The sequence below is a fragment of the Dendrobates tinctorius genome, unplaced genomic scaffold, assembly GCF_039654945.1.
Source record: "Dendrobates tinctorius isolate UK_male_01 unplaced genomic scaffold, ASM3965494v1 ptg000446l, whole genome shotgun sequence".
NCBI classification, from domain to species: Eukaryota; Metazoa; Chordata; class Amphibia; order Anura; family Dendrobatidae; genus Dendrobates; species Dendrobates tinctorius.
In genome coordinates this window covers 1,047,610-1,055,730 of record NW_027362108.1, presented here as the reverse complement: position 1 = coordinate 1,055,730, position 8,121 = coordinate 1,047,610, and positions in this window count along the sequence as shown.

Below are 8,121 nucleotides of genomic sequence, written 5' to 3'. Positions count from 1 at the left end.
GACTTATTAGTTACAAACCCATGCTGACTCTGTTTAATCACTTCATTCTTATCCAGGTATTGACATACATGTTGTTTAATAATTTGTTCAAAGATCTTTCCTGGTATAGAAGTCAGACTCACCGGCCTATAGTTGCCTGGGTCCACCTTCTTCCCCTTTTTGAAGATAGGAACAACATTTGCTCTTCTCCAGTCTTCTGGCACTTCTCCTGTTCTCCAAGAATTTTCAAAGATTATGGAGAGGGGTTCAAAAATTTCTTCTGCTATCTCCTTCAGTACTCTGGGGTGTAATTCATCTGGACCTGGAGACTTGAATACATTTAGGTTAGCTAAGTGTTTCCTCACTATCTTTCTGTTTATAGATATCCTGGATTCTTCTATTCCCTTAATAGGACAGTGAATAACAGTTGATGTTACATTTCCTTTCTGAGAGAAAACAGATGCAAAATAGGAATTTAAAAGTTCAGCCTTCTCAACATCCTGTCTTACAATTTCATCATTTTCATCCTGTAAAAATCCTATAGCATCTTTGACTTTTCTTTTACTTTTGACATATCCCCAAAATCCTTTATTATTGCTTTTGACATCTCTTGCAAGCCTCAATTCATTTTCAGCTTTAGATAATCTGATTTGTGCCTTGCAGGTTCTGCAGACAGCATTATATTCTTCTTTAGATATGCCTCCTTCTTTCCATTTTATAAACATTTTTTGCTTCCTTTTTAGCATGTGCTTAAGTTCTGTGTTCATCCATCCTGGTTTCCTTAAATGCTTCCTATTCTTCCCTCTTTTCGGAATTGTTAACAACTGTGCTTTGAGAATTTCATTTTTCAAGATTTCCCATCCTTCCTGGACATTTTTGTCTTTAAGGATATCCAGCCATTGGATCCCTCCAATTCTCTTTCTGAATCCCTTAAAATCTGCCTTTCTGAAATCTAACCTTGACGTCTGAGTCTTCACAGGTCTTCCGCCTCTAGTTATCCAAAATTCTAAAATAGCATGGTCGCTACCTCCTAGGGTCCCAGCCACTTTTACCTCCTCAACCATTTCCTCCCTGTTTATATTATTGTATTGTTGTATTAGTTCTCAGTATGCATTATCCTTGTAGTGTGACATTACAGTTTGCATTATCCTTGTAGTTTGACATCACAGTATACATTATCCTTGTAATGTGACATCACAGTATGCATTATCCTTGTAGTGTGACATTACAGTTGCATTATCCTTGTAGTGTGAAATTACTCTATGCATTTTCCTTGTAGTGTGACATCACAGTATGTATTATCCTTGTAGTCTGACATCACAGTTTGCATTATCCTTGTATTGTGACATCTCAGTATGCATTATCCTTGTAGTGTGACATCACACTATGTATTATCCTTGTAGTGTGACATCACAGTTTGCATTATCGTTGTAGTGTGACATCACAGTATACATTATCCTTGTAGTGTAACATCACAGTATACATTATCCTTGTACTGTGACATCACAGTATGCATATCCTTGTAGTGTGACATCACATTATGCATATCCTTGTAGTGTGACATCACAGTATGCATTATCCTTGTAGTGTGACATCACAGTTTGCATTATTCTTGTAGTGTCACATCACAGTATGCATTATCCTTGTATTGTGACATTTCAGTATGCATTATCCTTGTAGTGTGACATCACAGTAAGCATTATCCTTGTAGTGTGACATTACAGTATGCATTATCCTTGTAGTGTGACATCACACTATGCATTATCCTTGTAGTATGACATTACAGTATGCATTATCCTTGTAGTGTGACATCACTGTATGCAATATCCTTGTAGTGTGACATCACACTATGCATTATCCTTGTAGTGTGACATTACAGTATGCATTATCCTTGCAGTGTGACATCTCAGTATGCATTATCCTTGTAGTGTGACATCAGAGTTTGCATTATAATTGTAGTTTGACATCACAGTTTGCATTATCCTTGTAGTTTGACATCAGTTTGCATTATCCTTGTATTTTGACATCACAGTTTGCATTATCCTTGTAGTGTGACATCACAGTATGCATTATCCTTGTAGTGTGACATCATAGTATGCATTATCCTTGTAGTGTGACATCACAGTATGCATTATCCTTGTAGTATTAGTTCTCAGTATGCATTATCCTTGTAGTGTGACATTACAGTTTGCATTATCCTTGTAGTTTGACATCACAGTATACATTATCCTTGTAGTGTGACATTACTGTATGCATTATCCTAGTAGTGTGACATGACAGTATGCATTATCCTAGTAGTGTGACATGACAGTATGCATTATCCTTGTAGTGTGACATTACAGTATGCATTATCCTTGTAGTGTGACATCTCAGTATACATTATCCTTGTAGTTTGAAATTACACTATGCATTTTCCTTGTAGTGTGACATCACAGTATACATTATCCTTGTAGTGTGACATCACAGAATGTATTATCCTTGTAGTCTGACATCACAGTTTGCATTATCCTTGTAGTGTGAAATTGCTCTATGCATTTTCCTTGTAGTGTGACATCACAGTATACATTATCCTTGTAGTGTGACATCACAGAATGTATTATCCTTGTAGTCTGACATCACAGTTTGCATTATCCTTGTAGTGTGACATTACAGTTGCATTATCCTTGTATTGTGATATCTCAGTATGCATTATCCTTGTAGTGTGGCATCACAGTATGCATTATCCTTGTAATGTGACATCACAGTATGCATTATCCTTGTAGTGTGACATCTCAGTATACATTATCCTTGTAGTGTGACATCTCAGTATACCTTATCCTTATAGTGTGACATCAAAGTATGCATTATCCTTGCAGTGTGACATCACAGTTTGCATTATCCTTGTAGAGTGACATTACAGTTGCATTATCCTTGTAGTGTGACATCACACTATGCATTATCCTTGTAGTATGACATTACAATACGCATTATCCTTGTAGTGTGACATCAGTTTGCATTATCCTTGTAGTGTGACATCTCAGTATGCATTATCCTTGTAGTGTGACATCACAGTTTGCATTATCCTTGTAGTGTGACATCACAGGTTACATTATCCCTGTACTGTGACATCACAGTATGCATATCCTTTTAGTGTGACATCACATTATGCATATCCTTGTAGTGTGACATCACATTATGCATATCGTTGTAGTGTCACATCACAGTTTGCATTATTCTTGTAGTGTGACATCACAGTATGCATTATCCTTGTATTGTGACATCTCAGTATGCATTATCCTTGTAGTGTGACATTACAGTATGCATTATCCTTGTAGTGTGACATCACACTATGCATTATCCTTGTAGTATGACATTACAGTATGCATTATCCTTGTAGTGTGACATCACAGTATGCATTATCCTTGTAGTGTGACATTACAGTATGCATTATCCTTGTAGTGTGACATCTCAGTATGCATTATCTTTGTAGTGTGACATCTCAGTATGCATTATCTTTTTAGTGTGACATCACACTATGCATTATCCTTGTATTGTGACATCTCAATTTGCATTATCCTTGTAGTGTGACATCTCAGTATACATTATCCTTGTAGTGTGATATCACAGTATGCATTATCCTTGTAGCATGACATTACAATATGCATTATCCTTGTAGCGTGACATCACAGTATACATTATCCTTGTACTGTGACATCACAGTATGCATATCCTTGTAGTGTGACATCACATTATGCATATCCTTGTAGTGTGACATCACAGTTTGCATTATCCTTGCAGTATGACATATCAGTTTGCACTATCCATGTAGTGTGAAATTACACTATGCATTATCCTTGTAGTGTGACAATACACTATGCATTATCCTTGTAGTGTGTCATCACAGTATGCATTATCCTTGTAGTGTGACATTACACTATGCATTATTCTTATAGTGTGACGTCACAGTATGCATTATCCTTGTAGTTTGACATCACAGTATGCATTATCCTTGTAGTATGACATCACAGTATACATTATCCTTGTAGTGTGACATTACTGTATGCATTATCCTAGTAGTGTGACATGACAGTATGCATTATCCTAGTAGTGTGACATGACAGTATGCATTATCCTTGTAGTGTGACATTACAGTATGCATTATCCTTGTAGTGTGACATCTCAGTATACATTATCCTTGTAGTTTGAAATTACACTATGCATTTTCCTTGTAGTGTGACATCACAGTATACATTATCCTTGTAGTGTGACATCACAGAATGTATTATCCTTGTAGTCTGACATCACAGTTTGCATTATCCTTGTAGTGTGAAATTGCTCTATGCATTTTCCTTGTAGTGTGACATCACAGTATACATTATCCTTGTAGTGTGACATCACAGAATGTATTATCCTTGTAGTCTGACATCACAGTTTGCATTATCCTTGTAGTGTGATATTACAGTTGCATTATCCTTGTATTGTGATATCTCAGTATGCATTATCCTTGTAGTGTGGCATCACAGTATGCATTATCCTTGTAATGTGACATCACAGTATGCATTATCCTTGTAGTGTGACATCTCAGTATACATTATCCTTGTAGTGTGACATCTCAGTATACCTTATCCTTATAGTGTGACATCAAAGTATGCATTATCCTTGCAGTGTGACATCACAGTTTGCATTATCCTTGTAGAGTGACATTACAGTTGCATTATCCTTGTAGTGTGACATCACACTATGCATTATCCTTGTAGTATGACATTACAATACGCATTATCCTTGTAGTGTGACATCAGTTTGCATTATCCTTGTAGTGTGACATCTCAGTATGCATTATCCTTGTAGTGTGACATCACAGTTTGCATTATCCTTGTAGTGTGACATCACAGGTTACATTATCCCTGTACTGTGACATCACAGTATGCATATCCTTTTAGTGTGACATCACATTATGCATATCCTTGTAGTGTGACATCACATTATGCATATCGTTGTAGTGTCACATCACAGTTTGCATTATTCTTGTAGTGTGACATCACAGTATGCATTATCCTTGTATTGTGACATCTCAGTATGCATTATCCTTGTAGTGTGACATTACAGTATGCATTATCCTTGTAGTGTGACATCACACTATGCATTATCCTTGTAGTATGACATTACAGTATGCATTATCCTTGTAGTGTGACATCACAGTATGCATTATCCTTGTAGTGTGACATTACAGTATGCATTATCCTTGTAGTGTGACATCTCAATTTGCATTATAGTTTTAGTGTGACATCTCAGTATACATTATCCTTGTAGTGTGATATCACAGTATGCATTATCCTTGTAGCATGACATTACAATATGCATTATCCTTGTAGCGTGACATCACAGTATACATTATCCTTGTACTGTGACATCACAGTATGCATATCCTTGTAGTGTGACATCACATTATGCATATCCTTGTAGTGTGACATCACAGTTTGCATTATCCTTGCAGTATGACATATCAGTTTGCACTATCCATGTAGTGTGAAATTACACTATGCATTATCCTTGTAGTGTGACAATACACTATGCATTATCCTTGTAGTGTGTCATCACAGTATGCATTATCCTTGTAGTGTGACATTACACTATGCATTATTCTTATAGTGTGACGTCACAGTATGCATTATCCTTGTAGTTTGACATCACAGTATGCATTATCCTTGTAGTATGACATCAAAATTTGCATTATCCTTGTATTGTGACATCTCAGTATGCTTTATCCTTGTAGTGTGACATCACACTATGTATTATCCTTGTAGTGTGACATCACAGTATGAATTATCCTTGTAGTGTGACATTACAGTATGCATTATCCTTGCAGTCTGACATCACAGTATGCATTATCCTTGTAGTATGAAATCTCAGTATGCATTATCCTTGTAGTGTGACATCACGGTATACATTATCATTGCAGTATGACATGTCAGTATCCACTATCCTTGTAGTGTGAAATTACACTATGCATTTTCCTTGTAGTGTGACATTACACTATGCATTATTCTTGTAGTGTGACATTACACTGCATTTTTCTTGTAGTGTGACATCTCAGTATGGATTATCCTTGTAGTGTGATATCACAGTTTGCATTATCCTATTATCCTTGTAGTGTGACATCTCAGTGTACATTATCCTTGTAGTGTGATATCACAGTATGCATTATCCTTGTAGTGTGACATCTCAGTGTGCAATATCCTTGTAGTGTGAAATCACACTATGCATTATCCTTGTAGTGTGACATTACAGTATGCATTATCCTTGTAATGTGACATCTCAGTATTCATTATCTTTGTAGTGTGACATCACACTATGCATTATCCTTGTAGTGTGACATCACAGTTTGCATTATCCTTGTAGTGTGATATCACAGTATGCATTATCCTTGTAGCATGACATTACAATACGCATTATCCTTGTAGTGTGACATCACAGTTTGCATTATCCTTGTAGTGTGTCATCTCAGTATGCATTTTCCTTGTAGTGTGACATCACAGTTTGCATTATCCTTGTAGTGTGACATCACAGTATACATTATCCTTGTACTGTGACATCACAGTATGCATATCATTGTAGTGTGACATCACAGTATGCATTATCCTTGTACTGTTACATCACATTATGCATATCCTTGTAGTGTTACATCATAGTATGCATTATCCTTGTAGTGTGACATCACAGTATACATTATCCTTGCATCATGACATGTCAGTATGCTCTATCCTTGTAGTGTGAAATTACAGTATGCATTTTCCTTATAGTGTGACATCACAGTATGCATTATACTTGTAGTCTGACATTACACTATGCATTATCCTTGTAGTGTGACATTACACTATGCATTATCCTTGTAGTGTGACATCACAGTTTGCATTATCCTTGCAGTGTGACATCTCAGTATGCATTATCCTTGTAGTTTGACATCACAGTTTGCATTATCCCTATAGTGTGACATCAAAGTTTGCATTATCCTTGTAGTGTGACATCACAATTTTCATTATCCTTGTAGTTCGACATCACAGTATGCATTATCCTTGTAGTGTGACATGCACAGTTTGCATTATCCTTGTAGTGTGACATCACAGCATGCATTATCCTTGTAGTGTGACATCACTGTATGCATTATCCTTGTAGTTTGACATCACAGTTTGCATTATCTTTGTAGTGTGACATCAAATTATGCATTATCCTTGTAGTTTGACATCATAGTTTGCATTATCCTTGTAGTTTGATATCACAGTTTGCATTATCCTTGTAGTGTGACATCACAGTATGCATTATCCTTGTATTTTGACATCAGTTTGCATTATCCTTGTAGTTTGACATCACAGTTTGCATTTTCCTTGAAGTGTGACATCACAGTATGCATTATCCTTGTAGTGTGACATCACAGTATGCATTATCCTTGTAGTGAGACATCACAGTATGCATTATCCTTGTAGTATTAGTTCTCAGTATGCATTATCCTTGTAGTGTGACATTACAGTTTGCATTATCCTTGTAGTTTGACATCACAGTATACATTATCCTTGTAATGTGACATCACAGTATGCATTATCCTTGTAGTGTGACATCACAGTATGTATTATCCTTGTAGTCTGACATCACAGTTTGCATTATCCTTGTATTGTGACATCTCAGTTTGCATTATCCTTGTAGTGTGACATCACACTATGCATTATCCTTGTAGTGTGATATCACAGTATGCATTATCCTTGTAGCATGACATTACAATACGCATTATCCTTGTAGTGTGACATCACAGTTTGCATTATCCTTGTAGTGTGACATCTCAGTATGCAATATCCTTGTAGTTTGACATCTCAGTATACATTATCATTGTAGTGTGATATCACAGTATGCATTATCCTTGTAGCATGACATTACAATACGCATTATCCTTGTAGTGTGACATCACAGTTTGCATTATCCTTGCAGTATGACATGTCAGTATGCACTATCCTTGTAGTGTGAAATTACACTATGCATTATCCTAGTAGTGTGACATCACAGTATGCATTATCCTTGTAGTGTGACAATACACTATGCATTATCCTTGTAGTGTGTCATCACAGTATGCATTATCTTTGTAGTGTGACATTACACTATATGCATTATCCTTGT